Here is a 12824-nt window from a genome sequence, read left to right as displayed (position 1 = left end):
GAGAAAAGGCATTTCTCCTTTTATCTCCCGAGGAGCTGGAGCATGTCCAGGGCAGGGAATGGAGCTGGGATGGGGTGAGAGCACCAGTGATGCTTTAAATTTTATCATTCATGTATTCCAGGTTCTGTGGTGCCCAGGGGTGAGCTCTGAGCTCACAGTCAGTGTCACTCAGCTCTGCACACAGCAGGGACACAAAACAAATCCTTCTCCTGCTGCACACCAAGGACAACTTTCAGCCCCAAAGCACAAACAAGGGTGGGCTGGAGGGAGGAACAAGAAGGATGGGACCTCACAGCCTGGAGCTGGAATGGGACAATTAAACCCCAACATGCAAATGGACCACAACTTATAAAAGTGTGAGACCTCGTGACCAGTCGTCCATTTTGTGTCCATTCTTAGTCCACTTTGGGTGTAGCCCTGGTCAGGCTCTTGTCCTGCTCAGGGTGGATCCTGGAGACCTTTCAGTAAATACCTACTTTATTTCCAGCTCTGTCCAGTCTCTGTTTCAGGTCAGCCCTCCCAAGGCACCACCAGGAGCAGCTGAGGGAGCTGGAAAGGGGCTCAGCCTGGAGAAAAGGAGGCTCAGGGGGAACCTTGTGGCTCTGCACAACTCCCTGACAGGAGGGGACAGCCGGGGGGGTCGGGCTGTGCTCCAGGGAACAGGGACAGGAGGAGAGGGAACGACCTAAGGCTGGGCCGGGGGGGTTTTGATTGGATTTTAGGGAAAATTTCTTCCCTGAAAAGGCTGAAAAGGATTGGAATGGGCTGTCCAGGGCAGTGATGGAATCACCATCACTGAGGGGATTTAAAAACCCTGTGGATGTGGCACCTGGGGACCTGGGTTGGTGTGAGGGGGTGGTTGAACTAAATGATCTTGGAGGGCTTTTCCAACCTTAATGACTCCAACCTTAATGATTCTGCTTCACCAAGGAGCAAGAACAGTTGAATGTCCTGGTACAGAAAACCACGAGGTGCTCAGATGGCCCCAGTGCTGTGAGCACCCAGGGCTGGGTGACCAGCACTCTCTGGTTTCCCCACATGTGCAACACTCACCTGGAAAGCTCACGGGACCTTTGTAAATTTGGGGGTGTTGATTCATTCATCCAAGCAGCTTGGGGGTACAATTTTGGCTGTGTGACCCTCAGTGAATATTAATAGTGCACAGTTTCTGCTCCTCTTTTGACATTTCTCATCCCTTATGCCATAAGTCACTTTTTCCTCTCATGAAGCACCAGACAAGTCCCATCAGCAACTTCCCCAAGCACTAAACCACCTTTCCCTAAGGAGTGTGCTCCTGCTCCTCAGCAGCAGCGCTTCCCTTCCCACTTTTGGTTTGTTTTGGCCACAGCTGAAGATGCTCTGGGGAGTTCAGGCCAGCCACAGCATTCACATGGTGCCCGTGGGACCCCAGCTCACCACCCCCACTAGGAAAAAAACCAAAAAACACGAGTGAAAAGCTTTTATTGGTATTTTGGGAGCCTACCTATGTAAGAGCCCAAACTGAGAGGGCAGCCCAGGACACACCCCAGGGGCTGAGGTTATAGAGGCATTTCTAGGAACCAAAGAGCCAAACCCCACAGGCTCTGGGTGGCACCTGGGTACCCGATTCCCTCAGGCACTCTTAAATTTGCAGGCAAAAACTACCCAGTGTACACAGGGGGGGGGTTCTGAAAGACTGATTGTGCTTGCTGTGAAATGAATTTCCTTGAAAGCTGCATTTATTGCACTCCATGGCCCCCATTAATCAGTAAGTATATCTGGCCTTCACATTATGGCGAGAGAAGAATGTGAAATATTCCTAAGCTGCAAAATTACTCAGAACTGGGAGCGGGGGGCCAGGGGATGGAGGAGTGGGGTTCCCCTTTTGCATTTGATTTCAGAGTGGAAAATAAGGCACTTTTTGCTCATGTCTGTCTGAAGCCCAGTTGTGGACTTGGCTCTGTGTAAGGAGCCCCACATCCATCTGTCCCGAGACAGCCTTGGGCAGATTTCTCTGTGGTGTCCCACATGTCCTGGGATGGTCATTCCTGGTGCCTTTCTGGGGACTGATGGATGTCTTGGAGAAGAGTGGGAGGGCTGGTCAAGGTGGAGTTCTTGACTTTACAGCCTTTGGTTATCCCAGAAGCTCTTCTGTAAGAATGGGGGTTGACCAAAACTTGGCTGTGATGCAGCCTCAAAGCTTAAAAAAATTAAAATCTTCAAAGAAGGCTGAAAAAATGTCTTACTTGGTTGGATTCAATGTAATAATTTTTAAATGTGAAGGTATGAATCTGGCAAAAAACTGAGAGAGTGTTGTTGGTTTTTTTTTTAATATAAACCAGTAACCAAGACTTTTTTGGAGCAGGAAAATGCTTTCCATGGGAACACATCTGTCTGAGATGCTCAGTGTAAGGGTTTTGGGGCCGGAATTATTTCCTCAGTGAATATATATTCACAGCAAGGTCTGATCTTAGCAGGCCTGGAATAGCAGCAGCCATGAATACCATAAATAAAACATCCTTCTGAAAACACGTGGCTGCTCTGTGCTGTCCCCCAGGCCTCCCACAGGCTGCTCACCGCTGCCCAGTGCGTTTGAAAGTTGTTAAATCCTGTATACACAAACATCTTATTACCCACCCTTTCAAGGGAAGGGTGGAGAAATCTGTGGCAACACTCCTTTGAAGGGCTTGACCCTGGTGAGTGCATTCCCAGGGCTGAGGGAGCTCCTGCAGCGTTTCACGGTGCCTTAAATCACTTCTGAATAGGAGCAGGATTCCCCAAAGGATGTACCTTTGCACCTCTGCAGAGCAGAGACAGAGCATCCCTCGGTGTGGGCAACTGCACCTTCCTTCCAGGAAAGAAATGATTTGGTAAAATTACCCTGGGTAAACAAGAAGTCACTTTTGTAAAGCCTCTCTTTGATGATGCTAAATGAATTCCCAGAGGGTGGATAAACTTTCTCACAATGACGACCATTTGCAGAACAAAGAAGCAATTTTTTTCTCATTTCAGTGTTTTCTGACATTTCCCCCCTGGGGGAATAAATGGGCCCATTATTCTACCAGCTTGCCTGGCATTTGCAGCGCCTGGGTGGGGATGCTCCAGTGCCTCCTCCAAGGCTTTGCCTTGCTGCTTTGTGCTGACACTCAGCTGGTCTGAGGTGGCATCTGACTGCACCAGCTTCTCCTTTGGGAGCAGCCTCCCGAATTCCTGAGCTGCTGAGCTGGAGCTGCCAAGGGGTTCAGCTGGAAAGGGGTTCAGGCACCTCATTCCAAAGGAATGAGCTCCCCACAGGGAGCTGGGGGCTAAATGCCACCCAGAAGGTGCCCAGGGGAGACTTTCACTGGGAGACAGACTCAGCACCCACGTGGAGGGAAAATGCAAAACTCAAGAGGAGGGATTAGGTTATGGATTGTTATGGATTGTTATGGATCACTCCACCAAAAATGCTTCTGAATTTAACCCGACGATGCCAATCTTCCTGTCACAGCCCAAGGTCAGCAAGGCCACTCCTGATGGATTATTCCCACCCACTGATGGGAAAAGTGGGTAAGGGACCCAGCAGGAAGGAGGCCACAAGTGTCCCCAGGCTGGTGGGGGACAGCTACAGCCTGTGGTCACCACTCTGCAGCAGCACGAGCCCCATCCCAGCCACAGCTCTGTCACATGCAATAACCTTCTCTGCTGTGCTCACAGTTTCTGCTTGGCCTGAGAACAGCCAGGATCAGCAAGGCAGACAGAAGGAGCTGGAGAGGAAACAGGGAATAAAAATAATATATGGGAAATACTTGGTATGAAGAAAAGTTAAAAAAAAATCCTTTTCAATATCATCTGCTGTACAAGAGCTTCCAGGGAGGGTAAAATCTCACTGCAGATGGGTTATAATCCTTATTGATACAGTAAATGGAACTATCAAGCTGGAAAAGATCATATGGCAGTTAAGATAAAGGTTTGACTTGTCCCAGAACCAGGCTTATCAGGGTTTAGCAGTAAGTGAGTTTTGTTGCTTAGACTGCATTTAAAAAGGTCATTGATTTGCAGCTAATACCAAGTTGTCATAGTTTCGTGAGTAAGAGCTTGCAGTTTCCAGAATCAAAGCCCTTTCCTAAATCGATAAGAACAGATTCAGTGAGATTGCTTGAGCCCACTGAGGCAGACGGAGAGGCAAGCAGCAAATCCACCCGGGCTGTGCCAGGAGAGAGCAGCTCTCCCAGCCTGCACATCCCCTCAGGGCCCACCCTAAAGGTGTTCCAGGAGAGCCGGAACCACTCAGCCTGGCAGCAGATGGGCTGCTGAGAGGGTCTGTCAGGGACCGTCAGGCTGCCGCTGCAAACCTCCTGTGAAGTAATTAGCTGATTGATCTGGGCTCTGCTGGCTGAGACACTGTATTTCCTGCAGTGCCCACTCAATACCATTGGATTTTCACACTGCTGCGTGCAGAAATACACATGCACAGCCAAGTGTGGCTGGGAAGGGGGATTCCCCCTTGGGGATGGATTCCTGGGCCTCCAGCTCGTCCCTAGACACCAGGTGGAGGCTTCAAATTCAGGAGAAAGGACTATCTTGGTTAGCAGAACCTCATGCTATTCGTGTGTCTTCATCACTTCTTGCACAGACAAGACCAGACCTTTCAGCTTCCAAAACTTGGAGCTTTCCTGCTTCTTTATGGGACAGCTCCAGCTGTGTCCCCCCAGCCCCAAGCAGGGCTGCCTTCTGCTTGTCTGCTGCCTAATTCCCACCAGGGACAGCTTCCTCCTGTCCTTTAACCCAGCTGCTTGAGAGGAGCAGCCTCAGGGCACCACACACTGTGCATCTGCCTCCAGGACCACGGGCCACTTCAGCTCAGTCTGGCACAGAACGGAACACTCGCATGTATTCGTTTCTTACATGCTGAAAAAAGGTAGACTTGCCACTTGTAAGAAGTGAGGTGGCATTAATCTGCTCAGCAAGGGAAAGGCTCCCAACTTCCACTCCTATTAAACTTCAAAGGGTCCCCACGGGAGAAGGTGAGGGGTCACCAGGCTTCGTGTGTTTTATGGGTCACGTAACAGCTTATTTCTAAATCTGACAGAGCAGAATGCCAGAAAGTGCTGCTCTGGTGTTTGGTATCTCTGCTTGAAGCCATCCATTAACACACAAATAAAACACACACACACACAAAAGCAGCTCAGAGAGGTGCACCAGGGATACTGGTGCCCACAGGTAACTCTCACACATTGGGCAAGGAAGGCTGAAGACTTCATGGCACTGGTTATATGTCTGGGGTGAAAGTCACTACAAGGTGAAACTACCAGAAGTTACCATGGAGCAGCTCTGCTACAGAGCCAGGCTGAGAGAGCTGGGAGTGTTCAGCCTGGAGAAGAATAATCTCTGGGGAGAGCTCAGAGCCCTTCCAGTGCCTGAGGGGGCTCTGGGGCAGCTGGAGAGGGACTGGGGACAAGGGCTGGAGGGACAGGACACAGGGAATGGCTTCCCACTGCCAGAGGTGGGTTGAGGTTGGATATTAGGAAGGAATTGTTCCCTGGCAGGGTGGGCAGGGCTGGCACAGGGTGCCCAGAGCAGCTGTGGCTGTCCCTGGATCCCTGGCAGTGCCCAAGGCCAGGCTGGACACTGGGGCTTGGAGCAGCCTGGGACAGTGGGAGGTGTCCTTGCCATGGCTGGGGGATGGGGGGAGATGATCTTGAAGATCCCTTGAACCCAAACCATTCTGTACCTCTGTGAATTACCCAAGATGTGAGACAGCTTTTTGACAGAAAAATGCAAACTAAACCAGGCTTAAGCTTCAGAAAGGGCAAAAGGTGATCTGGATCAGCTTCTACTGTGGAAGCTTCTACTGATCAGTTGCAGAGAGAGGAGGTTTTTTCAAGAGGGATAAACAAGGTTTCCCACAGAGCTTTTGTATTCAGCATCCCCTGGAGCAGTCCAGTGCCCTGCCCTGCTCCCCTTGAGCCTCCCGCTGGCCTTGGGGCTGCTTTCCTGCTCTTTGAGCACCTTGCCTGAAGATATGGTGCTGTTGCTGCCCTACAGTGCCAGAATGAGAGTTAATTTGAGCAGGTACCTTGAGCGTGTGCTGAATTTGAAGGAGGTGGCCAATTGTGTGTCCTGCTCCGCAGAGCTGTTGGCACAAGCTCCCAGCCAGGCCCTGCACTCACCCCCTCAGACCCTTCCCAGCGCTAATCTCAGCTAAGTCAAGGGAGCATGTGCTTGATGTGCCGGTCCTGGTGCTTAGGTGCTTTGTAGAATTGGAAGCCCTGAGCACCAGGGGTGCCACGAGGCTGGGAACAGCATCACGTTCATCCTGGGGATAAAGCAAAGCAAGGGTTGTAAATCTAAGAGGCAGCCCAACTCTATTAAGCTCCATGGTGTAATCTCTCCTTGCTTGCAACTGAACAGCAAAACAAAACCACAATCCTTTTGGGATCGAGGCGGTCCCAAGGTTTGCACATTTATGATTATGTTTGTGTTATCATGTATGGAGGGAAAAGTATTTGCCCTGAGTGATTTGGAGACCCAGGCCATAAAGAGAGCAAGTCTAAGTGTAACAGCTTCTCAGCTGTGTCCCAGCTCAATTCCTAGAAGACAGGCAAACTTAAAGGTTCCAGTTTTAACCCTGACACAATGCAGAATGAGGGGCTCCACAGGACAGCTGCCAGTCTCCTGCTTTTCTGGGGCACAGTTTAATTTACAGACCTTTCTAGGATACAGTTTCTGCATAATAGAACTCCTCCATGCTTCCTGTTCTCTGTGTTCCCACCCCTGTTCTTGAGCCACACTCGCCTTCCACCTCCCTTGAGTGAGACAGCCACAACATCTCCATGGTATTTTAAGAATTTTCCTTGCAAGGCTTTCCATTTGGAGTGCTGCTGCAACAAGTTGCATTTGAATCTCACCAGCCCAGCACAACTGCAAACTGCATTTCACACACACACAGAGATGATTCTTTCACTGGGAAACCTTTGTCAGCTCCTGTCCCTGCCCTGAGTGGCAGCAGGGTGACAAAGGAGCCTGGCACACTCCCTGCCAGCCCCACAATGGCCTCTCTTGTGGCTGGGGCTGCTGAGCCTCCTCCTCATCTGTCTGGCTCTGTAATTTGTCAGCAGCTCTTGTGCCAGGGCCAGCTCTGCAGCTCCTGGCTGTGGCCAGCCCAAGGTATATCTGGCAGCCAGGCTCCCTGTGCTCTGATGTATTTCTTTGGCAATGGGTAACATCGTTTTTTGGCCCCTTCCACGGCCCCCTGGGTCAGCTTTCACTGCCAAAGCTGCCGTGGTAGATAGTTTGAAGGCTGCCTGCAGGTTCAGGAGGTCAGTCTGGAGCTTGCCTTCCCACCACAACAGAAATTGTCCATCAGGGGAATTAGCCAGCACCAGGATCAGCCCAGTGCTGGGATGTACATGCTGTTGGAGAAGGAAAGTCCTTCAAATATTGCTTATTGCAGCTCCTGCCTCATCTTCTCTTGCAGTTTATTTGCACTGTGATACCTTCTAATGCTTTTCCTTACAGTTTCAGCACCTGTGCTTGTGTTATTCCAGGACTGTGCCAGGTGTTGCAGAGAAAAGCCCTTTGCCAGCTCTTGTGGTGGCAGAGAAATTTTAACCTGTCACTGCATTGCATCCTCAGGGTGTGGGGGAAAAGCACCAAATCTCACCAGTCTCACCCAAACCCCAGTGCCCTGGGAAGAAAAGGCCTGGGGGTGATGAGGAAGCAATCCACCATGGGGAGGAAGGCAGCAGCTCTGTCCTTCCAGCACTGGGGACACAACCTCAGGGTGATCTCTGAGCTGGGGAATCATTTCCTGCTCCAGCCCAAGCCCAGGGGACGCTGGCAGGCCTGGGGTGGCCGTGGGTGGGAAACCCTCAGCACAGCGAGCCCAGAGCATGACCCTGTACCAACAATAACATCAGATCTGGCGAAGCCACGGGGACTCTGGCGAAGCCAACAGGGATGTGTGGCCAGTGCTGCTTTCCTCTGGCCTAAACCAACCCCAAAGTGCCCCAAAGTCACCTCAGGGGCTGTTCAGGCCAGGCTAGTGAGGCAATGATGCCTGGGGCTGACACCCAGCCCCTGGAGAAGATCAGGTGCAAGAGGCAGCTCCTGGCCAGGGCTGCAGCATCCTCTGCTCTGCAGCAGAGACCAGCCTGGGCCCAGCCAACAGTCAGCCAGTGTTTGGAGCATGTTTTGTGTCTGAGAAAAGCAAAATCAATTCTGCAAGTGGCCCAAAGGCTTCCTGACTGCGCCAGAGTGTCCCAGCCTCCTTTAAGGGTAATATCCCTCATCAGCTCCCTCGCTCCACTCTTTGCCTTTCTCATAAAAGAGCATTCTCCCTGTGGCACTGAGAAGAATGTAACCTACAGATTTATAGCCGTGAGGGGAACAAATAACACTCTCACTAACGAAACATCCGTCTGTGAACCCTTTGCAGCAATGTTTTTTCCTTCTGCAGGAGTCACAGTGCTCTGCAGGAAACCCCCTGCTGTCCCCCTACAGTTGGGGCTGGCAATGTCCTGTCCTGCCAGTGGTGGCAGGAATGGGGCTGGAACCCCATGGTAGGGCTTGGGTGTGCTGGGGGAAGGAGGGAGCACCAGACCTCTGCTGGCCCCACTGGGTTTGCATTTTCCCAGCTTTGCTCAGAGCCCCATTTTCAGAGTGATGGAGAGGATTGGCCAGCTCTGCAAACAAACTTGGAGAATCCATGTCTTTCCTCTACAGCTTCTTGGTTGGCCCAATGAATTGATTGCCAGAGATAAAACTTGATGAAGAGGCAATGTTTTCCCAGCATAGCACTTGACTCCAGAAAGCAGAAGCAATAGATTTTGTTTATGTGCACATCCACTGTTTTTTATTTACGTCAGTGCTTCAAGCTAATTGCACATTGCCAAGCCGCACAGAAGAGCTGCTTTCCCCTGCATTCCCCACAGGTTGGGATGTGACTGGAGCACAGCACGTGGGGAGGTGCTCGTGGCATGACTGAGAGCTCAGTGTGCCAACAGCGGGTCTGTCCCAAGAGGGAACCCAGAGGCAAGAGCTGTGTGGTGGTTAATAGGGAACAGAAAGGCAGCTGTACCATGGTTGTGACCCACTTTAGGGAATAAAGCTGATGAAAAGTTGGCATTTTTAATTCCCAGGCTGCAAAGGAGGGAGAGAGGAAATCTAGGAGGGCAGAAGAGGAGGGAATGGTGCAGGACTGGAGTGGAAGGAGAATGCCCACAGTGGGTAACTGAGGCCAAAGGGGGATGTTTGGGCACTTCTGCATCACTCCTGTGCAGGGCTGGTCACCAGAAGGCTGTGCTGGGCACAGACAGAAGGGCCTTACACTTGCAGGGCTTGGCATGGCTCCTCTGTGTGCATGTGCAGGTGTGTGGGGTGAAAATGCCTCCTCTTCAATAACTCTTAAAGCTCCCTTCAACTCATCAGACTTGTGCTGATCTCAGAATTGTATGGCCTGAGTGGTTTTGCCAGTGCCAGTGAGCAGAGGGGCTCTTGCAGCAGCACCTTTTGAAGGTGCCAAAGGCTGTGGATGGGTCCTGGTGCTGTGAAGCTGCTTGGTGCCCTGGTGGCTGTGAGTGAGCCCTGCCTGTCACACCGTGCCACCAGGGCCCAGCACACAGGGAGCCAGGAGCTCCCATTCACAAACTGCAGCCTCACTGCAGGGGAAGAGATTTACTGACAAATAACTGTCATTTGCTAACCTCGTCGTGGCAATCTTTGTTTTTCCCCTTTTTTTCCGCAGGCACTCCAAATGCTGAATGCCAGCATCTGTTCCGGGCCGGAAAACAAGCAAACACTGATATTCCTGGTGGCTTTGAAAGAGCATTTAATGCTTAGCTCTTTACACTTGCCTTTACCAGGAAAATCACTTCAGGATGTGCTTAGCATGATTATGATGAGGAGTGTCTGGGCAAAACCAAAATAGAGAAGGCAGCCCCTTGCTACAGATAGGCTGAAAAAAAAAATCCGTGAGTCTTCCTGCCAGATGTTGACATTTTGATTTGCATAAAGGTAAACTTTTTAGTCAACAGCATGTTTAATTTTCTAAAACATCTTCAAGAAGTAGGGCATGTTTACAGATAATGAGTTTGCATCATTAGCAGTTTTTGTCAGACCTGTATCCTGGTGAAACTGGCTCGGAACATCTTTGTTCCTGCTGCCTCTGAGCATCTCCCCATGATTGTGCAAGGAGGGGAGGCAGCCAAGGGGGTGCCCAGGAGCTAACAGAGGGGCAGCTGTGAGTTGGGAAGAGTACTGAGACATTTATCCATGGATTGTGAAAGGACCTGCAGCTCCAGCCCATGTGGAGACAGTGCCATAAACAGCCTCAGCTCCAGCACCCTGCTCCTGCTGCCCTCCCATCTTCCATCCTCTGCAGCAAATTCTAGCTGGCTCTGCCCTTCAGTCAGAACCTTGGGAGGTTTTCACCCCACAAAGAAGTAACGAGACCTGTGAGAGCATCCTTGTGAAGAAACAAAGACATGCTCATCTCTCAGCTGGGGGAACCCAGACAAATCACCCCCCTGGCCCCTCTGCAGGGAAAAGCATCCAAGCCTGGAGCAGAGAGCCCAGATCCACCTCCCTGTGCCCCAGCTGGGAACACACATTCCTGGGTCTCCTCACTGAGCTAAATTAACCTGCAGCAAGATGCCAAAACTGAGCGAGAAAATAAGATCCTAGGGCAGGCAGATAACTCTTTCCAAGGCACCTGTAAATCCACGGAGAGGAAACACTGTAGGTGACAGTGGGCTGGGGCTCTGTATGGGAGCACTCAGCCTGCTCTGGGACATAAACCATGCCTGGGGCCAAGAATTCCTGCCACATTTCACCAGGCTTTGGGTCTCTGTCTCTGAAGAGGCCAGGACAGTTTGACTCCTTTGGAGTGTGTCAGCAGTGCACAAGGCTCCTACACACTGAGCTGTGCTGGGGCTGGGCACCCAAACAGCAGGAACACATCCCAGGTGCCACAGGAGGGGGAAGAGCAGTGCCCTGGAGCTGCTGGCCCAGCTCTGAGCTCTGTAGCCCAGCCCAGCCCAGCCTAATCCAGCCCAGCCTAATCCAGCCCAGCCCAGCCCAGCCCAGCTCAGCCCAGCCCAGCCCTGTCCAGCCCAGCCAGCCCAGCCCAGCCCAGCCAGCCCAGCCCAGCCCAGCCCAGCCCAGCTCAGCCCAGCCCAACCCAACCCAGCTCAGCCCAACCCAACCCAACCCAACCCAGCCCAGCCCAGCCCAGCCCAGCCCAGCCCAGCCCAACCCACCCAGCTCAGCCCAACCCAACCCAACCCAACCCAGCTCAGCCCAACCCAACCCAACCCAACCCAGCTCAGCCCAACCCAGCCCAGCCCAGCCCATCCCAGCCCAGCCCAGCCCAGCCCAGCCCATCCCATCCCATCCCATCCCATCCCAGCCCAACCCAGCCCAGCCCCCAGCCCAGCCCAGCCCAGCCCACCCTGTCCAGCCCTGTCCAGCCCAACCCAACCCAGCCCAACCCAGCCCAGCCCAACCCAGCCCAGCCCAGCCCAGCCCAGCCCAGCCCAGCCCAGCCCAGCCCAACCCAGCCCAGTCCCCCCCCCCAACCCAGCCCAGCCCAGCCCAGCCCAGCCCAGCCCAGCCCAGCCCAGCCCACCCAGCCCAGCCCTGTCCAGCCCGTCCAGCCCAACCCAACCCACCCAACCCAGCCCAGCCCAACCCAGCCCAGCTCAGCCCAGCCCAACCCAGCCCAGCCCAGCCAGCCCAGCCCAGCCCAGCCCAGCCCAGTCCAGCCCAGCCCAGTCCAGCCCAGCCCAACCCAACCCGCCCAGCCCAACCCAGCCCAGCTCAGCCCAGCCCAGCCCAGCCCAGCCCAGCCCGTCCAGCCCAGCCCAGCCCAGCCCAGCCCAGCCAGTCCAGCAGCCCAGTTCAGCCCACTCCAGCCACAGGGCGCCCAGTTGACATTCCTTGCCCAGCCTTGGCTGGAGCAAAGCATCTGCCCACACAAAGAAATAACCTTGTTATTGCTGCTGGAAGAGCAGCTAAAAGAGCAGTGAAGGGAAAACCAGACTCTCCTGTGTCTGTCTGCCACAGAGCTGAACCAGCTCTTACGGACTGCAGAGCCTGTTCTTCAGCATTTCCCTACCAGGCTGTGGTGGCTCAGGCTGGCCCTGAGCGTGGATCCCAGTCTGGGGATGAGATGGAGAGATGCCCAGCAGCACAGGACTCCTGGAGCCCAGAGGAGCTCCCTGCTGCTGTGCCCAGAGTGGTCTCACAAGCTCTCCAGGAGCTGGAGAGGGAGGACGAGACTGCAATGCAAAGTGCTATCATTGCTGTATTAGCCTCAACTGAAATGTGCTACATAAGTGCAAATTGCTGTTATAAATCATAAACATCAAAAGGCCATAAGTGCCTAATAATGGCCTAAGTGGCTAATTTGTTTTATGTGCTACTGGAAGAAGCACCGTAAAGATATGGAACAAAAAATTTCCCTCATTGTGGTTTGGCCTCTGATACCAAGAAAGGCTGGAAGGGGGTGGGAGCAAAGTGCTGCTCTAGCACATATTCAGGAGCATTTCATATCAAAGCCTGTAATTAAAAACAGCACAAACCCCTGCCAGGGCCTGGTCCCTGTGGAAGGGAAATGTGGCCAGTGCTGGGGGTGACCCCATGGGAGTGGTGAGAGGGACAGCTGTTGGTGAGCAGGACAAACATCAGTGGCACCATCCCAAACTGTGAGCAGAGATGAGGAGGTGTTGTGAAAAGAGATGAGGAGGTGTTGTGGCCAATGGCCCCTGCCTCTGGCCCTGCTGAGGTACCTAAGTGGGGTGTGATGCCTGCCATATTCCCCTGCTCAACACTGTGTCTCTGCAGGGACCCAGCAAGATCCCTAA

The sequence above is a fragment of the Sylvia atricapilla genome, chromosome 20, assembly GCF_009819655.1.
Source record: "Sylvia atricapilla isolate bSylAtr1 chromosome 20, bSylAtr1.pri, whole genome shotgun sequence".
In the NCBI taxonomy this organism is placed as follows: domain Eukaryota; kingdom Metazoa; phylum Chordata; class Aves; order Passeriformes; family Sylviidae; genus Sylvia; species Sylvia atricapilla.
This window is presented reverse-complemented; position numbering follows the sequence as displayed.